This window comes from Pipistrellus hanaki (assembly GCF_964339955.1).
Source record: "Pipistrellus hanaki genome assembly, chromosome: 5".
NCBI classification, from domain to species: domain Eukaryota; kingdom Metazoa; phylum Chordata; class Mammalia; order Chiroptera; family Vespertilionidae; genus Pipistrellus; species Pipistrellus hanaki.
The window spans coordinates 61,866,828-61,891,748 of record NC_140507.1 but is presented as its reverse complement, the minus strand read 5'-3'; the positions used below and the strand labels follow the sequence as shown (position 1 = coordinate 61,891,748).

At 44.6% G+C, this 24,921-nt stretch overlaps 1 protein-coding gene across 3 annotated transcripts in view; it reads right to left on the bottom strand.

The window, feature by feature from the left end:
* PALLD (palladin, cytoskeletal associated protein) overlaps positions 1-24,921 on the bottom strand; it is a 386,711-nt gene that overhangs the window by 66,136 nt on the left and 295,654 nt on the right. The window contains exon 1 of one of the 3 annotated variants that reach the window (XM_084883728.1): positions 22,465-22,619. The exons of the other annotated variants lie outside the window; for them this stretch is intronic. The gene's annotated coding sequence lies outside the window, so the exon portion shown is untranslated. Of the gene's footprint in view, positions 1-22,464; positions 22,620-24,921 lie in introns of those variants that run through there. 3 annotated transcript variants of the gene reach the window in all.

The following is a 24,921-nucleotide window of genomic DNA, read 5'->3' as shown; positions in this document are numbered from 1 at the left end:
TCTTGGATAAATTCTAAATTCCTTCCTCTGGCCCACAGGGCCGGGTCGCCTGGCCTGAGCCTCCCCTCGCTCACTGCCTCTCTGCACCCTGCACCTGCACTCTCTGGGTGCCAGCCCTCCTCTTTCCTGTGTGACTAAGGCCTCCTGACTTACACCTGTCCCAGCTCCCCACTCATCCCTCAGACGTCAGTTCAAGCATCACTTCCTGGGGAAGGCCCCTCCTTCATGCCTCCGAACTGGAGGAGGCCCTTCTGTTTCCTGTCCTTAGAGGCCTGGGCACATTTCGCTCAGGCACCTGCCCTGAGAGCACTCTCTACAAGTCTTTACCCAGCCTCTGAGGCCTCACCTACCCAGACCCTCAGGGCCCTGCTAGCTTCGGCAGAACGAGAAGCAGGAGGCAGCGTGACAACAGGAAGACATGGACACCGGCTGGTGGAGGAAAGGCCTGGGCTCTGAAAGGGCTTCTCCAGGGGTGGCTCTTACTTCATCTGTAGTGTAAAGTAATCTGGACCTCACTTTTAAAGCCTAAGTTTCTACTGGAAAAAAAAAAAAAAAATCTCTGCATACACTTGGAAAAAGCTAGCAATTATGCTGCACAAAATAAAAAGTTGCAACGTGACATGCTCACACAGTGTGTTCTCTTAGATGCTGCTGCCTCACTTCTCGTTTTCCGGCCACTTGCCGGTGGGGACGCCTCGCCCTTCACATAGCAACGTGGTCTATTCTGTTTCTCCCCAAAAGACTAGATTTATGAAAATCGGTTTTAATGCTCACCAAAAGTAAACAACATTTTTTGCAAAGTTTAACACTGAATGAACAATTAATATTACCAACAATAATTAAGGGAGAAAAAGGGCTATTGCAGCTCCAAGGCTTACTATTCACTTACTATCTACTCATGAGACAGACATAAATATTGTAAGTACAGTGTGTAGAGAAAACTTTACAGGGTATTAGGAGAAATAGTGGCCACTTAATTAATCTAACAGTCCACAAAACAATCCATCTAATTATCATGGCTCAAGGAAAAATTTAATGCCCTTGCAAAATGAGGAGATTCAAGCTTACTTTTTTGTTAATCCTCACCCAATGGTATTTTTACCTCTAACTTTTAGAGAGAGGGGAAGGGAGGGGGAGAGACAGAGAAAGAGAAACATCAACGTACGAGAGACACATCAATTGGTTGTTACCCACACTCGCTGACCAGGGCCAGGGATCGAGCCTGCAACCAAGGTACATGGCCTTGACCTGGAATAGAATCTAAAACCCTTCAATCCAGGGATTGATGCTCTACCCACTGAGCAAAACCAGCTAAGGCCAAAATTCAAGCATAAAGAGCAAATATAAACTCTTGTACCTACTACTGACTTTGGGAGATGGTCCATTCATTCATTCATTCATTCATTCATTCATTTATTCTGCCTTCTGTCCACTAAGCCTGGTACTAGGGATCTAGTACTGAACAGAACAGACATGGTGCTCGCCTTCACGAAGCCCCAGAAAGCCAGCAAGGGGCATGTGGCCTAAAACAGGAGGAAGAGTTCAACTGCAATTGAAGCAATGGGATTCATGTGGTTGGGTACGGGCCATATTTCCTTACTATACAATGTAATGTGTTTAGCTTTATACCATGCAGCACTGTATTCTGATATAGCGAGCACTGGCATTCCTAGTCAGATGGCACGGCGTGAGGGGTAGGGGGGTGGGAACAGGCCTGAGTAGCTTCTCTATGTCAGACTCACTCAGGAGGGCAGTTGGTTTCCAAATCAACTCCACGGTCAGCAAGAGCTCAGCTCTGGTGACCAGGCTGCCATATGTGTCACCAGAATTCCCTGGACTCCCCCTTCAATGCCCTTAACGGCGAGGTGTTGCCTCCACTATCAGAGACCTAACACATTCGCAGGAGGCAGGAGTGTGGTGGGTGGGTCTACTATGAGCATGTTGCTAGAATCGCCTATTTAGGGTTTCCATGAACACCATTCATGTGCTCACCCAATGCGGGTAAAAGAGTCATAGCGAGGGTTCTATGTTTGTTTTTTTTAACTTCTATCATTACTGGTTTTTGATAAATTACTTACTAGAGTGCTAGCATGTATGCCTTTCAATACAAAAAGGTTTGAAATGAACTCAAAAATTTCACAAGAGATTGGCTGACTATCTTGCTAACTTGCCCAATAAAGTTTTCCCCTGCCTCTTTCTTTTGCCTTACGTATGTAGGCCACTTCTGATGTGTGGGGGTCTGAGGGGAAGACATGGTCTGGAAGTGCAGAGAGGGCAGCAGTCTCTAAAGTAGAGCATGAATGGGGGTGTGATTGGCAGGCTTGGACACCCAGGCAGGGAGGGGCTAAAAACTGAGAAGAAGACAAGAGACTGTAGGAAATGGTGCATCTGCGGCCTGGCAGATGTGGCCCCACTGGCCTTGTCCTCAGTGATACTCTGGCCAGATTCGTTCGTTCGGCAAATTTTTCTTTTTCTTTTTGCTTTTAAAGAATATATTTTAAAAATATTTTTAATGATTTCAGAGAGGAAGGGAGAGGGAGAGAGAGAGAAACATCAATGATGAGAGAAAATCATTGATCAGGTGCCTCCTGTACACCTCCTGCTGGGGATTGAGCCCACAACCTGTACATGTGCTCTGACCAGGAATTGAACCCTAATTTCCAGGTTCCTAGGTTGACGCTCAACCACTGAGCCACGCCAGCTGGGCTCAGCCAAGTTTTACTGCCTTCCCATAATACATACCTGGTACTGTGATAGGATCTGGGGACATTCGTGCTAAGACGGAATTAGAAGTGCATTTGTTTTTTTGGGTTTTTTTTTTTTGTCCCACTACTTAGCTACCTCTGAGCTCGCCCCAGGAGAACACATTACCAAGGACAGAATTAGAAACTGTATCATTAGAAATTACATAAGTGGCAAAGGACATCGACTCTCCCAACAGCAGACTGGATTTTCCAGGCCTGACGAGCAGGGCTGGAATGTGAAGAATTGTCATCTCTTAGAGGACTTTCAGGGGGGAGTTTAACAGTGTCCGCCTCCACACACCACTGAAAAACAAGCCACTCCGCAGTCAGGGACACGTTTTCCTCTTCTGCTTGGGATTCTCGGTGGGATGGGGGCTGGCGGGAGAGCACGCGTTCCCTCCGGAGGGGGGGCTTCAGGCAGAGGCTGGAGGGATGCAGGTTGGGGGCCTCATGATCGCCCCCCCTTTCTCCCCTTTCAGGTTCTGGCAGATCACTTCCTTCAGGAACGAGGCAAATTAAGTTTCCCACTCCACCCTCATACAAAACGTTATCTTTCTAGTCAGATCCTTCATGTCTTCGTATTTTTTAAGGATGAGGGAGGATGAGGGGAGCTGATTGCATTTTACAATTCAACAAATACATTGAACAACTGGTTAGGAGTTTGTTCGTCGTATTTTATGACACTGAAATGTAGCTAATTCATTCACATGTGTGCGTTATAAAAGAGAATAAATATACGGGTGGGGGTGGGGCTGAGGAGAGGGAGTGGTGGTGGGGCTGGGTGACATTCTTATCTGACTATGGACAGTGTGATAAGTCAGACACGTGTGGTCTGAATCTCTCCAAAGCATCAGCGTTTTCTTCTTTAGGGAAACTCTCCAAAGCATCAGCGTTTTCTTCTTTAAAAACGGGCAAGCAATACCTACGAAATGAGGTCACGAACGTGAAAGGATGACGTCAAACCTGGTTTTTGAGAAATTATAGTCTCCTTCCACTTTCCCTTCAATACTGACAAACTACGAACATGCAGTGTGGTTTGTTCCAAAATCCTTTCTGAGGTCTCAGCATCTAGTGGAGGATTCAACTCAGACATTTAAAAAAGCAGCCCTCCAGTTCCCCACAGGTTTGTCAATGAACTTGCTGTTACTACAAAAATCGCCAGGTGCCAAAATATACAGTCTCCTCCTCTGATCCTTCCCCTCCACGAGGAAAGGCTGCCAGAGCATTCGAGAGATCACCTTCAAAAACGCACACCGCCTCCCCCCCTCCGGAGCTTATACAGCGAGGAAAATCTGATCTGGCTTCTCGAAAAGTAAACAACAGCAAAACATCCCAAGCACTTCACATGACCCCGGAGCCTTCAAAAGCAGGGCTTGCACAATGGGCATGCGAGGTCTGGGACCCATTACAGCTCCGTCCTCCAGGGGCAGCTTATCTCCTCCTCAGATGCTATCAGTTTCCAAGGAGAGATAAAGACAAAAGTCAACTGCTGTACCCAGTTGGAATGCAAATGGGTTCAAGAATGTTGCAATACACTAGGAGGACTTGCTTGTGTCTGGATGTGAGCGGCTCTCATGCTGAGGACAGAATCAGTATATTCTGTACAGCCTGCAGGAAGGTGTAAAAGACCCCTGCCCCTTCTCCTGAGGGTGATTAGTACTCTTTATTCTGTTGCTTTTTAGGGGAGAGCTCACTTGTGTCTGCAAGAAATTCAGAAGTAATTGCACTACAAAACAGCGTGTAGAATGAATGTCTTGAAATTACTTCTTTCTTTCCTGCTATCAGAGCTCCGTGTGTAGCTTCTGGCATCGATCAAGTCCAAAAATGACATATATATATTCATATTCTTGAATCTTCCCATCATTTGGCAAAAGACTACGATTCAGAATACTTACTCAGTGTGAGTAACTCTAACCCAGGGGTCTTCAAACTACGGCCCGCGGGCCACATGCGGCCCGCAGAGGAGTCTGATCCGGCCCGCCAGGTTTTTTGGGCAGTGAGCGCAGCCGAGGTGTTACAGTAGGAATTAGTAGTTCATATAGTCCGGCCCTCCAGCTCTCTGAGGGACCGTGATCTGGCCCCCACTTTAAAAAGTTTGAGGACCCCTGAAACCCTTCCTTTCAACTATTTGTGGCGCAAAATGGAAGTATATTCTACCCTGCAGGCTTGCATTCTACCAGTTCTTAGGTGTCCTTTGACAACTATCCCTTTTGCTTTCAGTATTATCTCCTTTCATACACTGAGTGCATTTACATTTTCTCCAAATTACTTTATGGCCAGTGAGTGATAGTGTGAGAAGAGAGAGAGAGAGAGAGAGAGAGAGAGAGAGAGAGAGAGAGAGAGAGAGAGAGAGAGAGAAAGAGAAAATACTTCCAAGTAGATCCTATGGCTTACTTGTGGGGGGTGAACGATGGTGGAGAATGGGTCTTGTGCAATAGCTTTGGTTCCCAGTCCCAGACCAAGATTAGTACATTCAACCTTTAATTTACACTTTAATTATTAGTGTTAGAACCCCTCACGGATAGGCACTAAGACAAAACAAATGGCAGGCTCCTCTTGGCATGAGTGACCCTGGACGGAAAGCATGACACCCCTTTCAGCTTCACCCACTTTCACCTTGCCAGGGGAACGGGCACAACCTAGTGAAGAGCACTAATCTCCATTTTTTCTGTCACAATCTGAGGGGGCTGCTCTCTAGTCAATTGCCCCTCTGGGCTCGGTTTCCTCACAGGTAAAATGAGTAGATCAGGTTAAATTCTAGCTGTATAAAAGTCTGAGTAACTGTGATGGGAAACGAAAATAATCCCGATCACACCGATTGGGAAATAGGAGATCAGAGCCTCACGATTAGCTCTACTGCTTTTAGCCGTCTCATAATATTCCCAGGACTGTTTCTTCCTAATCTTTTTTCAAAAGGAGTAAGTATCCATTGTGGGAAATTAAAGTATAAGCAGACTGATGCATCTCAGAGGGAAGGCCGGGGTAGAGAGGAAGGGATTTATATGCATGGACACAGACAATAGTGTGGTGAAGGCCTGGGAGGGGTGGGTGTGGGGTGAAGAGGTTCAGTGGGGGAAAAAACAAAGGGGACATCTGTAATACTTTCAACTATAAAGATAAATTTAAAAAAAAAAAAAGAAAGTTAAAGTTCTAACATAATAAAGTAAAAGTGAAAATTCTTCCCCATAACCACCCACCCTCATATAATCTACACTTGAGAGCTATCTTTCTAGTACCTTTGCTGTGCAAATATAATACATGTAACACATATATGTTTATAGTTTGCGTTCTGATTCACAAAAATTCAGTCAAACATATGCATTTCTTCTCTGTGATTTTTTAAAAATCTTCCAACATACATCATGGATATCCTCCCAGGTCAGTACACCTCTACTCCGTGCTTTTTGATGGCCTCGGAGTATTCCATAGCACAGATCTACTATTCTTTATTAATGACAGAAATGATCTTTGTAAGTACTCATTAGTACAAATGGTGTAGTGGTGAAGATCCTTTGTACAACTTGCATACTTGTTTTGAGTTTTCTAGAAATTATTTGGTCAAAGGATATGTGAGCCAAACTTTCCTCAAAAAGAAGTTATGACTATCTGAAAAAGGAGGGAAGAACAGACAGTCCATCTCCAATGTTTTTCCAACTGAACTTTTTGGTTCAATTCAATTAAGAAGCATTTAAAACCAGAATGGAAGAGGAGGGCACCTCTCACTTCCAGTCCCCTTTTGGCTAGTCCAGTAATTTCAAGCTTTTTCTTCATTCACCAGTGTTAAAACTATGTTTTGTTTTGGTCTCAGTTGTCAAATAAACACTTTTTCTTGGTAATATTGCTAGCCATAAATGACACTATAGTTGACCCTGGAACAACATGGGTTTGAAGTGTGTGGGCCCACCTATATGCAGATTTTAATAAACACAGTGTGTTTTCCTTACTATTTTCTTAATGATATTTCTCTAGCTTACTTTTTAAAAAAATATATTTTATTGATTTTTTACAGAGAGGAAGAGAGAGGGATAGAGAGTTAGAAACATTGATGAGAGAGAAAACATCGACCAGCTGCCTCTTGCACAGCCCCTACTGGGGATGTGCCTGCAACCAAGGTACATGCCCTTGCCCGGGATCGAACCTGGGACCTTTCAGTCTGCAGTCCGACGCTCTATCTACCGAGCCGAACCGGTTTTGGCTTACTTTTATTGTAAAAGTCTCTAGCTTACTTTTATTGTAAGAATACAGTACATTATATATATAACATGCAAAATATGTGTTAACCATCTATTTATGTTATTGGTTTCTGACACTGGCAAGGTTTCCAGTCAGCAGTAGGCTACTAGTAATTAAATTTGGGGGGAATAAAAAGTTATATGTGGATTTTTGACTGTGCAGGGGGTCAGCACCCCTAACTCCCACATTGTTCAAGGGTCAGCTGTTACCGCTTATTTCTAGAAGTGGTTAAGAAATGAATGTCCTGGAATTGGCATATCATTACTTAAATTTTTAAAGCAATTGATTTGAGAGAGAGAGAGAAAATCCTTTCACTGATTCTCATATGTGCCCTCATTGGGAAACAAACCCACAACCTTGGCAAATCGGGAGGATGCTCCAACCAAATGAGCTACCTGGCCAGAGCCCTGCATCCGCACTTCCCAATCTCACTTAGGTAAGGGACAACCGATTCTTTGACAGCCGAGGTTCTCAGCCTTTATTGAGCCTCAGAATTATCTGGAGAGTTTGAAAGAGCACAGATTGCTGAGTCCCCCCTTAGAGTTTCTGATTCAGTAGGTCTGGGATGGGGCCCAAGAATTTTAATTTCTAACACTATCCCAAGTGATGTGAATACTCCTGGTGTGAGGACATGTTTGTTTTTTTTGTTTGTTTGTGGGGTTTTTTGTGTTTGTTTTTTTTTTTTTTTTTTTTTTTAAGAACCACTGCTTTCCAGAATGCTCTAAAATTATTGGGCATAAAGTTGCAATTATCTTACTCTGGTTAAACTTTCATTTACTTGAGTATAAATGATAATCAGTCACCTTAATTACTGTAATACATCTTCCTTTTGTTAACATCACTACCATGGCATATACGTTCTTAAGTCCAAGGCAGCAAGAGGCAAGCTTCCACATGGAGGGTTCCCTGGTGACCTCTTATGCACCATACTCACTCTCCCTCACATAATTGGTGCTTAAAATTCATATAAGCAAAAGCAACATAATCCCACCTCTTTACCATCTTGCAAAGGAAACTCTTGGTTAATCAGATGTTACTGGTATTGACACTGATGTCTTAATAAACGTTCTCTAAAGCCGTAAGTGTAGGATCATCACCAGGTACCCATAGCTGCTTAAATTACACATATCAAACAGACAAACTTAGCTCTCAGTTACCAAGTTATAAAAGCAAACGTGAACAGGAATGACAATCTTGACCCTTCACTCTGAGTGTGAGGGGTGGACCTACAGAGCACTTCCAATATATTTCCCAGGAAAGTGTGAGGGGGATGTAAATTGAACAAATGTACAAGATACCATTACACACACATGACAAGACAGTGAATTTTGTTGACGAGGAAGAAAGTAGAACTTGTGTTTCAAGATTGCCAGATCTGTCAGGATGCATTATCTAACTAGAGACTTTTTCACCCATTGGTTGTGATACACCTGGTTCATGGTGTGCTTTAAGAGTTGAAGTTATAGCAACAGTAGTTGAATTCGTGTTAGAGAAGATAATTTAGTATCTTCTCTTAGGCCAGTGGTCATCAACAGAGCCAAATATCAACAGTACAATTGAAATTTCTTTTGAGTGCTGAAAACCGACTTCTGCCCATGAGCCACGAATTTTCAACCCCACTGTGCGTGTGTGCCCGCACTTGGTATTTTGTGGAAGAGCCATACTCAAGGGGCCAAAGAGCCGCATGTGGCTCGCGAGCGCAGTTTGCCAACCACTGTCTTAGGCAATCACTAAGAGAAAAAAGAAAGAGAGCAAAAACAATGATTCTAGAATAACTATTTGCCCTTAAAGTATTGGAAGTGAAAGCCTCAGTCATTCAGACCACGTTAATTTGAAATTTGTGATGCCTCAGAGAGTTTTTCACTAACAATTAAAGAAGGGGGCTTGTTAAATCAATAGCATAAAGATCAGCAGGACTGTTTAATACAGGCTACTCTCAAGTCCTTAGGGAGCACACATTGCATTAATATTTAAAACCATGGCTCTCCTCACCAACACTGTCTCAGTCTTTGACTATTTGAGTTCTTTGTATGAATAAATCTTTCCTTTTAAAGAATTTTTTATGAGTTTGGAGTCTTTTAAACTCACAGCAACCTGTCTAGTGGGTAATCAAAATCAGACGACGTTGTGAAAAAGAGCAAAGATATTAATAAGAAGTAATAAACAGGCCCTACGATGCCTTTTCAAAGCATCTAGAAAGATTTTTCACAACAGAGATTGAAGCTATGGCTAAGTCACAGGCATATCAATCACACAGAGATTGATGTTAAAATAGAGAAATCAACAGATTTCTTATAAGGGCGGGTATAAAATATTCTGATCAATTTATGAATGCATCCCTTCATGGAAAAAGCCATTTGCATGTTTTCCATGACTCTTAGGGTGTGACCAGCAAGGCCTTTCACAGTCTGGTAACGCCCTCCTCATCACCCTCCACGCTGTCTTCGCCAGTCACGCAAGCTGCCCACATCCGCTAGACACACAAGCTCTGGGCCTTTGGACATGTAGCTGAGCTGCCCTCCCCAACCCAGCTTCAACCTTTATCACACTTATCCACTGCCAGGCCTTTGCTACCCCCAAGCAGAGCTGGTCACCCCATCTTCTGAGGACTTTGTGTCTATTTCTATTACAGGCCCAATCAATCCATCCTGCTGTGGGGCTCCCCACCACCACCCACCCACCCCCAGGCCATATGAGGTCCTGGCCAACCTCGTATTCACTCCGGGAAACGCTGAGCATAGAATACATTGCAAAGGCATTTGTGGAGTAAAGGCATGAGACTGGATTTGTTTGCTCGCTGTTTAAAGCATATGGAAAGATTTTCAAGTATGTCATATTCTACAGTAACTTTTTAATATTTGGAATTCATCCTCTATTTATGAGGAAGTTGGCAGGGAAGATGTGCTAGGGGATATTATAGTTCAATTTCCTGTTGCACAACTTTTTTTTCACCTCATATATTCTAATAAATCTTAGATAAAATTAGATTTCCATGGCTTACGGAATACCACAGAAATCACACAGCCCTGTGCACGGAGGGTGTATGGCCTTGCGGGGTGACTGGGACTCAGAAAAGCTCGGCGTGAGCTCTGTGCTGCCTGACCTCCCTCAGAAACGCTTGAACTTCTCAAGGTTCATTTTTTTCCTTCTGGAACACAGATCTGCACATAATTTTTTAAAGGATAAACAATGATCTCATGGGATTGCTGGAAGAATTAACATAGGCTGTATATAAAAACACTGAAAATTAACGATAAACGAATAATGCGATCCGTTTGGACTTGGGGATAAAGAAAGGTCAATCAAGAGCCACCTCTATTTCCAGACACAGTCAACCACGGGGATGGTTAATTTTTAGAGGTGAACTAGTCATCGTTTGCTGGAAGGGTTGTGGCCTAGATCAAAATGAAACAAAAACGGAGCTCTTTGTTGATTTGCACAATCAGGTACAATACTTTCCTCATGGATAATAATAATTCACAGCAAATGCACACATATAAACCTCATTCTAACGGGCACCCAAATCGCCCTTCTCTAGTCTGCTAACAGCCAAGCATTCCTCATTCCTTCTCCACTTTCACAGAAGTTGTAAAAAAAAAAAAAGAAGAAAAGAAGAAAAAAGAAAAAAGAAAAAGTAAAGCTGTAATTATTCTTGAGGCAATACGAGAGGCACCCATATTTTGGCAAGGTGTGGTAGATTTGGCAGGTAAGTCCAATTTCCGTAGCATTGCGTCCGGCCCAGGAAATGTCCCAGGTGGCCCGGAACGGGGAAGCTGCTGCCGGTTTTCGGGTACGGGCTTGCCACCCCGGGATGACATCATTTGACTGCATGCTTTGCTCTGGTTGCCCCACAGAAGCCTCGGCATTCAATTAGTCTCCATTTTTCTGAAATACCTCCTGTGAGTCCAAAAGCCTAATATGGAAAGCCTCGGATGCATGTGATGAGCCTCCTTGGCAATTAACATAGCCGAAGCATTTCCTAATGTACACCTCAGAACCCGCACGAAGGGCAGACTTTACCTGGAATAATGGGCTGTAACTATGACCACACATTTTCTCAACAGAACTCCTTAAAAACATTTTTTAAAACTGATTTCAAAGAGGGAGTGAGAGGGAGAAAAAGACAGGAACATCAATGATGAGAGAGAATCATTGAATGGCTGCCTCCTGCACACCCTCTACTGGGGATTGAGCCTGCAACCCAGAATCGAACTGTGACCTCCTGGTTCATAGGTCGACGCTCAACCACCGAGCCACACAGGCTGGGCATGTCAACAGAACTCTTACGGCACATAAATACTATGTTACATGTGTTTATCCCGAGGTCTAAGAGATCACTGAAAACCAAATGTAAACGAAAGTGCTCTTTTCAAACTATGTAAACCTTTCTCTAACTTGAGCTACACAGAGAAGATCCACTCTTGGCCAGGTGGAACCTGTGATTTTTGCAAATTGAGCTTTTTCCTGTTATACCAAATTCATGAATTAGCTCATGTTTCCCAAATTAGAGTACGTCCAAAAGGTATTGTTTTCTGAAACATAAATTAGCATAAAGAATTCTAAAAGGTTTGCGGGGAAGTCTTTTATGGATGTGGCATCCCCATTAATGGTAAACTTACTGCATTTGGAAGTCCTGTCTGGCAAAGCCATGGGACATGCTCAGAAGCTAGAGCCGGGTTCCCTGAGCCAGGCTACTGTATATGTCCCTGGCGTATGCATACCCTGATACATACGCAAGCATGCCTTTGTGTAACCACCCCTATCATCATTCTGGGGGTAACAAGCATTTGGGACCTTTGTGAAGCTTTATTTCTCATACAGTTTTACCGATTATGCACAGATTTAGAATTTGAACTACAATAGAATGCGGCACTTACTCAGACTCAGTGTCTGAGATAACATCTTTCTACTTCTCCAAGACTAGGGAATCGTATCCCATAGGATCTTCACCTTGTTAAGACTTTCAACCAAACATTCCACGACAGTTTGGGAAGAAGAGGAAGAGGGAAGAAGTAGATATAATTTGATGGGGATACCTTTTATTTCCCTGGGATATTAAAGCTGAGGAGATGTCAGTTTGCAAACATACGAAATGATTCTGTTGAATATTGGTTTGTCTTCTGCTTTCCCAGAACTGTCCAGCCGAGTGATAGATACCCAGGGAAGCCACCCGATGTGTGAGGCTGCCAGATTTTTCCCCGTGGAGGTCAACTTCCTTGCTTCAGGGTACACATAAATGATAGAATCTGAAAAGTTACTTGGAATTGTTTTCTATTTAGAGATTTAGAAAAGTCTAAATCTAGGCACATCACAAGCATGTCAAGGTTGAGACTTGTGAAACCCAAGGCTATTTATGAAAGCCAAGTCTTACTCATTTAAAAATACCAGGACTTTTGCTTCATCCTAGGAGGGGAGGTGGGAAGGGCAGGTGTCCTTACCTCTGATACAGATTTTTAAAACCTAGTGAAGAGTGGCTGTGACTTTCCAAAGGCATAGGTATCATAAGACTAGGATCTCCTGACTCCAATTGTGCTGTGTGTGTTTTTTAAAAAGATATTTTTTTTTTACACTGATTTCAGAAAGGAAGGGAGAGGGGAAGAGAGAGAAACATCAATGAGAGAGAGAATTGTTGATCAACTGCCTCTTTACTTGCTGAGAAGCCATCAGAGACTCAGGGGCAATGTGGGTTGTCTGGGAAGGGACAGCTGTCTGTGCAGAGCCCACCGAGAAGACAGAAATTGAGGGGAGAGCCATGTCTTCAGCTGATTCAGAAAATGAAGGCAGCAGGAAGCACGCCTGGAAGTCACTGATGCATCTCTAAACGCAAGCTAACAACACCATTAACTCGAGATAGCTACGCCAACATGCCGGTTTCTGGGCTGCCAAGAAAAACACCAGGTGTACGCTCACCTTGCCAGAAGATGACCCATAGGTTCAGTCAGACCCTGTGGTTTCAAAATACTTTAACCTTTAATCTGACTGCTCAGAGCTAGGATGCCGTCAGTCTTTTCCAGATTCATACTTTTCGTTGAATGTCTCTTGCCAATAAGATATAATTTTTAACAATGGAAGTTGCACAATGGATAATATATTTGAAACCAGACCTAAAGCACAGCAGTGAAGGATGGACTGATGATCTCAAAGTCAGAATAAATCCCAAAGCCTTATGCAGAAGAACCATGCCCACGATTCAGTTTAAGATGTTCAGTCTTCATCATATTCTTTGCTAATTACTCACATGACTGAATATTAATACTGTGGCTGGATTACACTGTGAATGCTACATAATTATTTTATTTAAACCAATAATTGTTTTTACTACATACGCTATAAAGAACATGTACTATCAATGCAATTTTGAAATACACACTAATTATAGATGTATGAGCACTGTAGTAAAGTGAAACAACTATAAAAGCCACAATAACATTGAGCAAACATTTAAGAGTCCAATCTGATTATCCTTCTCTTTCATTTTCAGATTTCTATTTGGCTTAAGAAGCAGGCAATCAGAATGACCGTGTTAGAAAGAAAATAGACACACAGCAAGACCAAGCTCCAAGCAGACTGAGGAAGTCCCGTTGGGCCTGCCTGGGAGCTACTGATGTGATAGACACGTACACACAGAAGGACCAGACACAAGGCAGCCGGAGTCCCGGCCACACAGCGACTGCCACTCAGCTGCTAGCCCAGGGCAGGTGGCCACATGGCAGAGAGTGTTTCTGGGTAGTTCCCTGGGAAACCCAACCAGATTTTTCCATGAGAATCAACTTTGTCAAGTAAACTGGTCTTCGGAATTTTAAACATCTAGCATTCACCCTAAAAACTTTCCTCCTAAAACTTGTTATCAGTGAGTTGTCATCCTGAACTTCTCCACCTGACTGCCAGATCCGCCATCTGTGCCAAGGCTTTCGGGAAATTCTGCAAGTGCCCTTGGTGCACATTTTCAAGCGGTAATATCGCCCTGCATCTCAGATGATGCCAAGTGGGCTGAAGAGTAAAACACAGTGCCCGGCCAGTGTGGCTCAGTGGTTGAGCATCAACCTATGAACCAGGAGGTTACAGTTCCAGTCCTGGTCAGGGCACATGCTCAGGTTGTAGGCTCGATCCCCAGTGTGGGGCGTGCAGGAGGCAGCTCATCAACAATTCTCTCTCTCATTGATGTTTCTCCCTTCCCCTCTCAAATCAGTAAAAAAAAATTTTTTAATTAAAAAAATCTCTTTTTTAAAAACACACACAGCACAGTTGGAGTCAGGAGACCCTAGTCCTATGATATCTATGCCTTTGGGAAGTCACAGCCACTCTTCACTAGGTTTTCAAAATCTGTATCAGAGGTAAGGACACCTGCCCTTCCCACCTCCCCTCCTAGGATGAAGCAAAAGTCCTGGTATTTTTAAATGAGTAAGATTTGGCTTTCATAAATAGCCTTGGGTTTCACAAGTCTCAACCTTGACACGCTTGTGACGGGCCTAGATTTAGACTTTTCTAAATCTCTAAATAGAAAACAATTCCAAGTAACTTTTCAGATTCTATCATTTATGTGTACCCTGAAGCAAGGAAGTTGATCTCCACGGGGAAAAATCTGGCAGCCTCACACATCGGGTGGCTTCCCTGGGCATCTATCACTCGGCTGGACAGTTCTGGGAAAGCAGAAGACAAACCGATATTCAACAGAATCGTTTTGTATGTTTGCAAACTGACAGCTCCTGCTGGCCGTGTCTGAAGAAGGGCCAGGGAATGCTTGGGCTTGGACCACGGCCGTCCTATCCTTAGATGATTTTTCTGCCTTTGAGAGAGATTTGCAACGTCTGATGTACCACTCTCTCATGCACATAAAAGCTTGGGGAAGGCGAGGGCCAACTCCTTATCTCCTGTCCCTGGGTATCGTGCAGTCATTTGCCTGGACAGATTTATAGTGGCTGGTGTGGACAGTATGTGCTCAAACATTCTGTTACATAACAGAATGGTGTGACATGTGAGTACATTTGGATGCATTTTGTCTCTTAATAAGTACCTAAAATAGATCTTTAAAAAAAAAAAAACAACCCACATGTCACCTTTCATATAAATACAGCCATTTATAGTTATGAAGACACATTAAAAAGAAAAAAAAATGAGGCTCTTCCAAGGAAAACCACAAGTTTTTCCAATTCCAGTTCTGAATTAGCTCACTTGTGGTTTTACGGGGCTACGCTTTGCTTCAATATTGTCACTGGGCAGGTTTTGCAAAACGTAATCACGTGAGAGGATCTGTATGCCCCTGTCAGACGCTGAGCATCACCTGTTGTCACTTCCTGCTTTCTTCGGGGGGCAGAGCCGTCTTCTCCCAAAGCTTTATCACTGGTGCTGACAATCCCCAAATCCCTGCCTCTCACTCTGATCTCCTTCCAAAATATGAGGCTTAGATCTCTCATTGCTTCCTGGACACCTCCACTTGGTGTGTGCAAAGCCCAACTTGCCTCGCCTTCAGGACTCCTCTGCCTCCTGTCCCGACCTCTGCATTCAGCCCCATCTGCCCGGCTGGCAGGATCCTGAGAATAATGCTTGGCGCATCCCCTCCCTGACCCTTCATGCGCCATCAACCCATCAAGGCCAAGTGCAGTTAATTCTATCTTCTAACTTCCCCTAGGAATCCAACCACTTGGTTTAGTTCCTTTGCCTCTAACTTAGTTGGTGCCATTTAATATCTACTTCCTGCATTATTGTAACCACCCTAACTGGGTTGCCTGGGTCCCAGCTGACTGCCTGCAGTGTGCTAACCCACCCGGCATGACAAAGTCGAAGCAGAAGACATCTTTGTTCCCTTCAACGAAGACATAACCTGGTAGGAATGAGGTTTGGTTTATGTAGCCGTTGGAGAATACAAAAGAGCATGCAATTAAGAGTTGTTTCACAGTCTAAGATTCAACCTTAGTATTACAGAGATGGAATTGACTCTGAAATAATAAGCTATAGAATAACTGGCATTCAGGAGCTATTTTAGGGACTAGACGTGCCAGAGCATTTCAGAGTAGGGAGAGGTTAGCATGACGAAATTTCTGGACAAATGTGTCTGAAGTTTATGACAGTAGTCACTCAACAAACACCAATCATCCATCTCTTAAGTGCTGGGCTTTGCTGCACATAAGTGACAAATAAAGAAAGAGCAGCACTGCAGTGCTTCTCAAGAAGTGAACAGATTCCAGAGGTCCAATGTACTGTGGATGTTGAGTCAGAATTCAACTTTAGGCTGACCCGGAGTGTACCCCTCACCAGCTAAATTCAGGCACCTCCTCTCCCAGGTGACTGTTTCACACCTTCTCTTTCCTCAAACTTCCCTCAGACACTCATTCTCAGCTCATGACTCCCCCTTTCTATGTCACTGAGAAAATAGAAACAAGCCATGGAGCCGAAACCGGTTTGGCTCAGTGGTAGAGCATCGGCCTGCGGACTGAAAGGTCCCAGGTTCGATTCCGGTCAGGGGCATGTACGTTGGTTGCGGGCACATCCCTGGTAGCGGGTGTGCAAGGGGCAGCTGGTTGATGTTTCTCTCTCATCGACATTTCTAGCTCTCTATCTCTCCCTTCCTCTCTGTAAAAAAATAAATAAAATATATTAAAAAAAAAAAAAAAAAAAAAAAGGCCATGGAGAAGAAGCTCCCATGGCCACTTCCATCCACTCCTTCCTTGCATCCTGGCCCAGGTGCTGCCTTCTTCCCAGGACTCAGTGCCTGTTGCCACAGCGGAGCACCCAGCCATCTCAAGGATGTCCCTCCCCCAACTGTCCCCCTCTTTCCTGACCCCTGGACAGACAAGTTCAAGCCTTTATCTATTGTTCTTTTTAAAATATATATATTTGTAAAGATTTCAGAGAGGAAGGGGGAGGGAGAGATAGAAACATCAATGATGAGAGAGAATCATCAATTGGCTGCCTCCTGTACGCCCCGCACTGGGGACTGAACAGCCACAACCCGGGCATGCGCCGTGACCTCTTGGTTCATAGGTGGATGTTCAACCACTAAGCCATGCTGGCCGGGCTCTGTTATTCTTAGATAGCTCCTCAGTCCCTTGCTGGAGTGCTGACAGTGACTGATGAAGATGGCACATCCCCGAGTATTTGGTGTTACAAGAGAATTTGGTTTGCTGCGATAGATAAACAGCAGCATCAGTACTCATGGACTCCTGCTGACTCGCTGCCACTCTGCAGCCCGATTCTCTCTCATCTCTCTCACTGAATCGCAGCCCGACATCTAACCTCACCTAATCCCCTCCCCAGTCCTGCTTCTCCTCCCCCTCCCCCTCCCCAGCTTTATTTTCCCCACAGAGCATGTAATTCCACCTGAAGCACTAGATGTTCAGATTATTTTGTTTACAAGTTGTCCCTACCACTGGAATAAAGGCTCTATGAAGGCAAGGAATCTTGCATATTTGTCTGTCTAGGTCACGACTTTATTCCTGGAGTCTTAGCCAGGAAACAGGACATGCCTACAGCATTTGCTTTATGAACAAGGCCCTGGCTGGACCGGTTCTGATCTGTGTGACTCTGGGCTGATCACGGACTGTCTCAGAAGCCCCCTTCCCTCCCTTTTAAGGGAGGGGCGCCGACGGAATTTACTCCATGGGATGGTGGTGAGGGTTAACCAACAGAGCGTGTTAAACATTTCAGTACGTTTCCTGGTACAAAGTAAATGATCAATAAATAGCACTTATTATATGATTACTTAAAACACAGTAATTATACATTAGCACCAAGTTTACCTGAAGTCTGTCCACTCCCAAATAGGTACTTGTTTGGGAATTTTGTGAACTGGCATCAGAAAGAAAAAATAAAATGCCTGTACGTTTGCTTTTCTTCTATTACCAAGATTCCATTTAGTAAAGCCTACCCCTGGCTTTAAAAAACTGAAGATACAACCAAGTAGTGCTGATGTCCAGGTACAGTTTCTATAGCAAAAGATGATGTTTAGTAAGGAAATCATGACAACCAACAGGCAGCTCCCACCGCCTGGCTAGCCAACACACGCCCCACAGCGGACTGATAACTCGCCAAACATCTGTCCTGTTTCCATGTCCCTCCCCCCTCTTCTATTTCCCCGCTGTTGCTATGAAGCCAGCTACAGCTGGGATCCCCCTCCCCACAGCTGTCGGACCGGGTGGGGTCTCTGTTAGCATAAGGGGAGTATGAAAGGAAGTGTATCTCCGTGTACCTTCATTTTCCCTTCGGAGTTTCAATGGAAAAAGAGAAGGTGGGGTCCTATTTGCCATTGTTGCTGGGATTAAAAACCATTAAAAAAAAATTAGGTTGGGCTCTGAGTGCATTTTCCCAGGAAAAAACAAAAAACAAAACACAAACAAACCTATTATATATAGTGCCTCAATGCTAAGGTGCAATTCATAAAACAGAACACTTCAGCACCGATTTCTGGGCAGTGCTGGGCACCTCTCTGAAGTGTGCCATAGCTGCAAGGAGAAAGCTTGTTCAGAGGGCCCGGCCACCAACGCACGAATCCACAGTCAGGATCCAACCATGTGAATGCTGAGAGCTGCTTGCTAATTCTCAGATTCTTCTGGAGGAAGGTCCTGGGGTACGTCATTTCTGTGGGAACTCGGCCCCGATCACAGTTCTACGACATCAGAAGTGGGGTGGGCCTACCTCGCAGCATTTGGTGAGAACGCAAGGCGGTCAAGACTGCGATGCACCCAGCAGAGCCTGGTTAGGGATAACTATTGAACAAAGGTTAGTTCTCTTCCTCCATGGGTCAAACTTCAGTCTATTCCTTTTACTTGGCTTTATGTGCCTTCCTCTGAGTCTATTTTTGAACTCTTCTATATGGAAAAAACATTGCACAGTGATGCCAACAGAAACCAGAAAGCGGCCATTGGCGCATTTCTGCTGGCTGACACACCTTGTCTGCAAATGGCAGCTGCTCCCGCAGGAGGAAACCTTTTCCATCCAAGAAGCCTTTCCGCCCAGAAGTCCATGCCAAAGGGTGAAAATCACCCTCTTCGCTTACCATAGCGGCGGAGCGCTGGCAGTGGGGCCAGTGCACATTCAGAGGGAGACGGAGAACTGACATTAACTAACCACTTCACATGCTCGGTTTGTTTCCTTGTAGTCCTTACCCAAAACACACAAGTAAGAGCCTCCCCTAACTGGATGGCCTATGTTAACAATCACAGCTAACCCTAAAGCACAGAACCCGCAAGGCAGCTACGACTTACTGCTCGGGAAGTGACCTGTGCCTTTCCTGGTGGATGGGGCTGGGCAGAAAGCTGTGCCTTCCGCTGGCTTCAGCACCGGGTAACCCGTCTCCTCCCCCGCCACCTCAGGCCTGCCTTACTTCCCTGTTATCTCCATGCCATTGCCACCTGACCGGGCTAGTGCTTCCCACTCATAACATCTCCTTGGATGAGACCTTTCTCATCTACCATCTCTCATTGTTTTTCCTTTGACAAAATCTGATACAGAGCATTCCCTGTTTAAAAAAAATAAGAATAAAAATAAAAATGAGAAGCCTTGTATTAGTGTACGCTCTCAAAGACTTTCGAGGGCCAAAAACCCAGGACACAGAACTAGGCAGAACCCAGTGCCTCAGTTTTATTATGATCCTGGGCAACATTCTTAGGTTCCCTACATCCCTCTTTAAAACCTGGTAGAGTTCCATTTCTTGTTCTCGATATTATTGGAGTGAGCTAATCAGCATAATGTACTGGGAACACTTTCAAAGAAGAGTTTAGGGCTCTTTATACATATTCCTAAATTTTAAAAGTGCATATTTAGCATCGATCCCCTTCCCCCATTTACTTGAAGAAGATAATTATTTTGCAGGCTATTAAACAGTAGGTGATTTTAGAAATATAGTGAATCGTGCTATCCAATGTTTATCTGGATCTTTTGAAATAAATGCTGAAGGAGCATAATGCATTTTGATGTGAAATTGTTTATGTGGAAATACACATGAAGGAAGAGACAATGTCTAGCATACATTTTTACAGTTCTCCTTAATTGTGAAACTAACCTGGAAATCGATGTGTGTGTGTGTGTGTGTGTGTGTGTGTGTGTACCAACAATTGTTTTGACAAAAATTAAACAAATTAACAACTTCCTCTTGAAATGATGACTTTTAGTACCTTGAGCAGCGTAGACTCCTTGATAATTTCCAGGAAATGCATTGTCATTCACTACCTATACAGTTGTTTCAACTATAGCAGAATATAACATTTACTATCATCTAGGGAAAAATATATTTTAGGGGGGGAAAAAAGACCAACTATTCTCAAAAGTAGTACAAATACTATAACTGTTCTACATAAAAGTTTTAAACATCAGCCACAATACATCATATAAGTAGTATTCATTTTTTATTCTATCTGAAAAGTTTAAGAAGTCAACGAAAAGCCAGAGCCCACAGGCCCTCCTGAAGCAGCCAGGGCTGCTCTGCCCAGGACAGCTACCTATTGTTTACAAAGTCGGCGTCCTCACCTGGGACAGGCGAAGCATTCAGTTATCACAGCGTTCAAAGCAGGTGCATCAGACCAGCTGCCTGTAGCATACCAGCTGTCAGAATTCTATGATTCATGGGTTTCAGCAGTCACAAAAAATAAAGTGACACTATTCTCCACCACCTACCCATCTCTCCCTACAGAGCATCAACTTTTCACACCGCCACAGAGATGGTTAGGATGTTGGCATATTTTGTTATTCATTGCACATGTCGAATTTCCTATTAATGGATGTGTTGTCGGCACTGGGCAACCTATCCCGATGCTTATTCTAAAGATGAAAATGTAAACAAATTTTATTTATATATATAATAAGTGGAATAAGTTAAAAGATAAAGCTCAAGAATTGAAAAATATGTTGGTTATATAGCTCTTGTCAATTCATCATACGTACTTCAAGGGTGTACTAACCACTTAGTAACTTCCTCCCTCTTAAGGCATAACTCTTACAATCACAATACAAGATACTTTAAACTACCTCTTATGTCAATCAATATAAACCAATTAGGAGGAAAAGTTTCCTCAAACCTCTTCTCACTGGATCCAAGTCTGCCAGGTCTTGAGGTCAAACCTCTTTCCTTGGGATGCAAAAAAGCTGGTGCCTTTTTGTTGAGGTTGAAGCAATCAAACCAAACTCCCTGGACAGTCAACTGGCCAGTTTTCCTTTAGTGTTGGCTATTGAGACAGTTCTGACAGGAGCCTTCACCACACAAACCAAGAAACTATCCTTCAAGGCAAAGCTTAGCAGTTTCTAGAGGTGGTGAGACCATTGCTAAGTCTGAAGGACTGCAGTGGGGGGCTTGGGGGCAGAGGCCAGGGGAGAGGGTAGCTTTTCCAGGAACATACTATTCCATTCCATGACTGCTTTTCTCACGCCGGTTCTCTGTGACTGCAAATCAAAATGTGGAGCCAGCTAGCGTGGGACCCCTAAAGGCTCCCGGGCCTGACGGGTGAATGAATGCAAGGCGGTCCTGGTGTTTTGCTTGCAGCCTGCAGACCAGCAATAGAGTGTGACTAGTTCGGGCCTGCTAGAGCAAAACCTGGCCCTGCAGGATGAGGAGACCCTGCCTCTGCTCCCCACCCCTACCCCCTCTTGGGTCCCCGGCGAGTGCAAAGTCCCAAAGTGGATCCGAGCTCAAGTGACCCAACTTTCCTTTCCAGAGTCCTGGGCCACTCAGCATTCGGGAAAGTTATGCCCCCAAATGTTAAATAAGGCAAATGAGAGAAGCCCCAGCCCCGGGTTAGAGGCCAGCAGAGCGCTCAGAGTCCTTCCAGCCGCTGCTAAGGCTGCAGCCTCGTCCTGGTCAGACCCGCACCCCAGCCTGGGCTAACAAAGCCGGAGCGACCCCCGGGCAGGGGTAGAGCTGAGCAGCAAAGCCTGGAACCGCACCTACTGTGTGCGGGCCACCGCCCCAGCCGGGGCGAGTCCCCCAAGCCACAAACTCTCTTTGAGGGGCGTCAAGGCGGGTGCACCTTTCTTAAAGCAAGGAGGTGGGTTTGGAGAGGGGCGAGGAGGTGGCGCCCAGGCTTGGCTGGGGATGGATGGATCCCTCCTTCCCCCAGGGAATGAGATCATCCTTTCCCTACCCTCCCCCCCCTCCCCCCATCTCTGCCAGCCCCACGGGTTCTGCCCCCCTAAGCCAGGTCCGATCCCCTAGGAGAGGGGCTACGATTAAAGGAGGGATGGGCTCAGGGAAGTCACTAGTAGGAGCGCGGACGGGATCACTCGTGGCAGCAAAGCATCCCCCGTTAGGATGCCAAATTCGCGCCCGGAGCTCAGCTCTCAGTGGTGCGTGCACAGACCAGACCAGGGAGGAAGGCAGCTCGGCGAGGGGACCGTCGGTGGTGGAAACTCTGTATTTACAAATTTTGCCGCCACCTCCCCCAAAACACTTCCCCTCTTCCCCTTTTACAGTCTTCCCACCCCCAACTCTTTGGCCAACCTGCGCCCTCCACTCCCTTTATGCATCCCCTTCTTCCAGCCCAGGGCGGGCTCCCCAGCCTACCTCGGGTCTCGGGGGATCCCCGTGGCTCTCCGGTCCCGGATCGGTGCAGCCTCTGGGGCAGCGGCGCCCGCAGGTACCGGGCTATATGCGCGCCGTGACTCAGTGAGCCCCGGGGAAGGCTCTGCCGGCGGCGGCCCTTCAAAATAAGAGTCTCAGCCCGGCCCAGCCGGGCCAGCGGGGCAGGAGAGAGGAGAGAGAGGAGGCGTGGCTCGGCCTGGAAGCTGCAAGGGCCCGCCCCGCCCCTCCCCCTAACCAAGCCCCGCCCTCTGCATCTCTCTGGGCTCAAGCCCCTTCCTGGGCAGCCAAGTGATGAACTGGGCTTTCCCCACAACTTTCAAAAACTGATAACGGAAAATAACTTTTTCCCCCCATAGACCAATGGAGATAGGGTTGCATGTTAGTATGAGTTGTGATTGTGTGTGCGTGTGTGTTCTGTTTCCCCCTCTATAGACTAAAAAGCAGGGTGTTCAATAAACCTGGCTCCTGGGCAGCATGGAGAGCTAAGGAATGGAAGCTCTCAGTGGAATGGAACAGTCTTGCAGGAATGACAAGGCGCGGCGGGGCGGGGCAGGGCCGGCGGGGTGGGAGATTAGGGATCAGCTCCCACATTAAACCTGGGAGCTGAGGGTTTGCAGGTAGTATGCAGGATGACTGGGCAGCCCTTAAAGGAAAAAGCACAAACAATGATTGGGTACCCTTATTTTTTAAAAAGAGAAAGGATTATCTCTAGATTTTCATGAGTTAGTTTACACTGATCTGTGTATCAATGAGTAACTGAATTCGGGAGCCCTGGGGTAAGAACTGTAGTAGTCTGAGTTAGCAACTTCTCAGGAACGCTGTCCTGATCCCCTGTCTTCTCTCACAAACTACTAGAGGCTCTGAGTCACTTGTTTTGACTTACTACGACGGGGAATTTCTATAGATGTGTTTTAAAGGAAGACACTGACTCACTGATTCCGAAAGTTAGATTCCTGTGTAAAATGTGTCAATGATGTGGGCTTCCCCCTATGTCCAGATCAGCAACTTTCCCCTTTCACACACTCGGTGAAGGAAACCCCTGCTCTGTGCATAATCCTCCCATGGCCGGGTTAGGGCGCAATGTGACAGTCATTTCTGTCTGTCCCACAGTGTGTGCTCCTTCACCGCTGGGACCAATTCTCTTAACACACAATAAACTGTCAATAAAGTGAACGAATAAAATGAACTGTCAATAAAATGAACGAATGCTAATACCTGACATTTATTGAACACCTGCTGCTGTGCCAGGCCCTTCTGCCCAATGGTCATCAAGTAATGCCAATAAACGCTGATGAGATCCTAATAGCTCATAGACTGCGCTTAAACGGCCTAGTAATTTCATACCAACTTCCATCATTAACATCAGCCAGCCTGACCCTTTCTTTCTGAAGTAGCTTTATTGAATTTTAGCTTAAAATTATGTCTATAAAATATTTAAACAACGACTCCAAAGTGGACGTCTCTCTGTAATTCGACCTTCAGAGATAAACATTGTTAACATAGTGCTCTTTCAGACTTTTGTATATGTATTTAAACACATATTTAAAACATAGATTAGCTCATTATTTACATACGGTTCTATAACTTACTTTTTTAAACTTACAAGATATAGTAGCCAGGCATAATACAAGGCATTATCATTTTTTAAATTTTTGAGATGGTGATAGGCAAAAAACTTTGCACTTCACTGTGTAACTGCTTATCTTTGAACATTCAGTTGGCTCATTTCTGTGTTAAATGACCATTAGGGCAGCAAAAAGGCATCACGTGGTGCATCGCAGGGTTTTCTCATGGACTGCAGTGTAACACTGAAGAAAAAAGCCTAATATATATATATATATATATATATATATATATATATATAGTCTCCCAGCAATTCCATTCCTGGGTATTTATGCAAAGGAAATGAGAACATTAATGTGAAAAGATAATCTGCACCTCTATGTTCAATGCTGCATTATTTGCATAGTCAAAATATGGAAGCAACCTAGGTGTCCATCAATAGATGAATGGATAAAGAAGATGGGATACATACACACATACACACACACTGGAATTTTATGCAGCAATACAAATGAATGAAATCTTGCCATTTTCAACAATATAGGTAGATTTAGAAGGTACTATGCTAAGTGAAATAAGTCAGGCAGAGAAAGACAAATATGTGGAATCTAAAAACAAAACAAACAAAACAAAAACAAACTCATTAGAAACAGACACCCAAGAGATGGTTACCAGAATTGCGGGGGGGAGGGGGGGAGGGATGGTTGAAAAAGGGGAAAGGGAATAGAGTCAACAATATTGTAGTAAATGTACATGGTGCTCGAATTAGTGGGGTGATCACATTTTAAGGCATAAAAATGTTGAATCACTATATTATACATCTGAAATTAATAAAACCAATATAAGATTGTATATCAACTACACTTAAATAAAAAT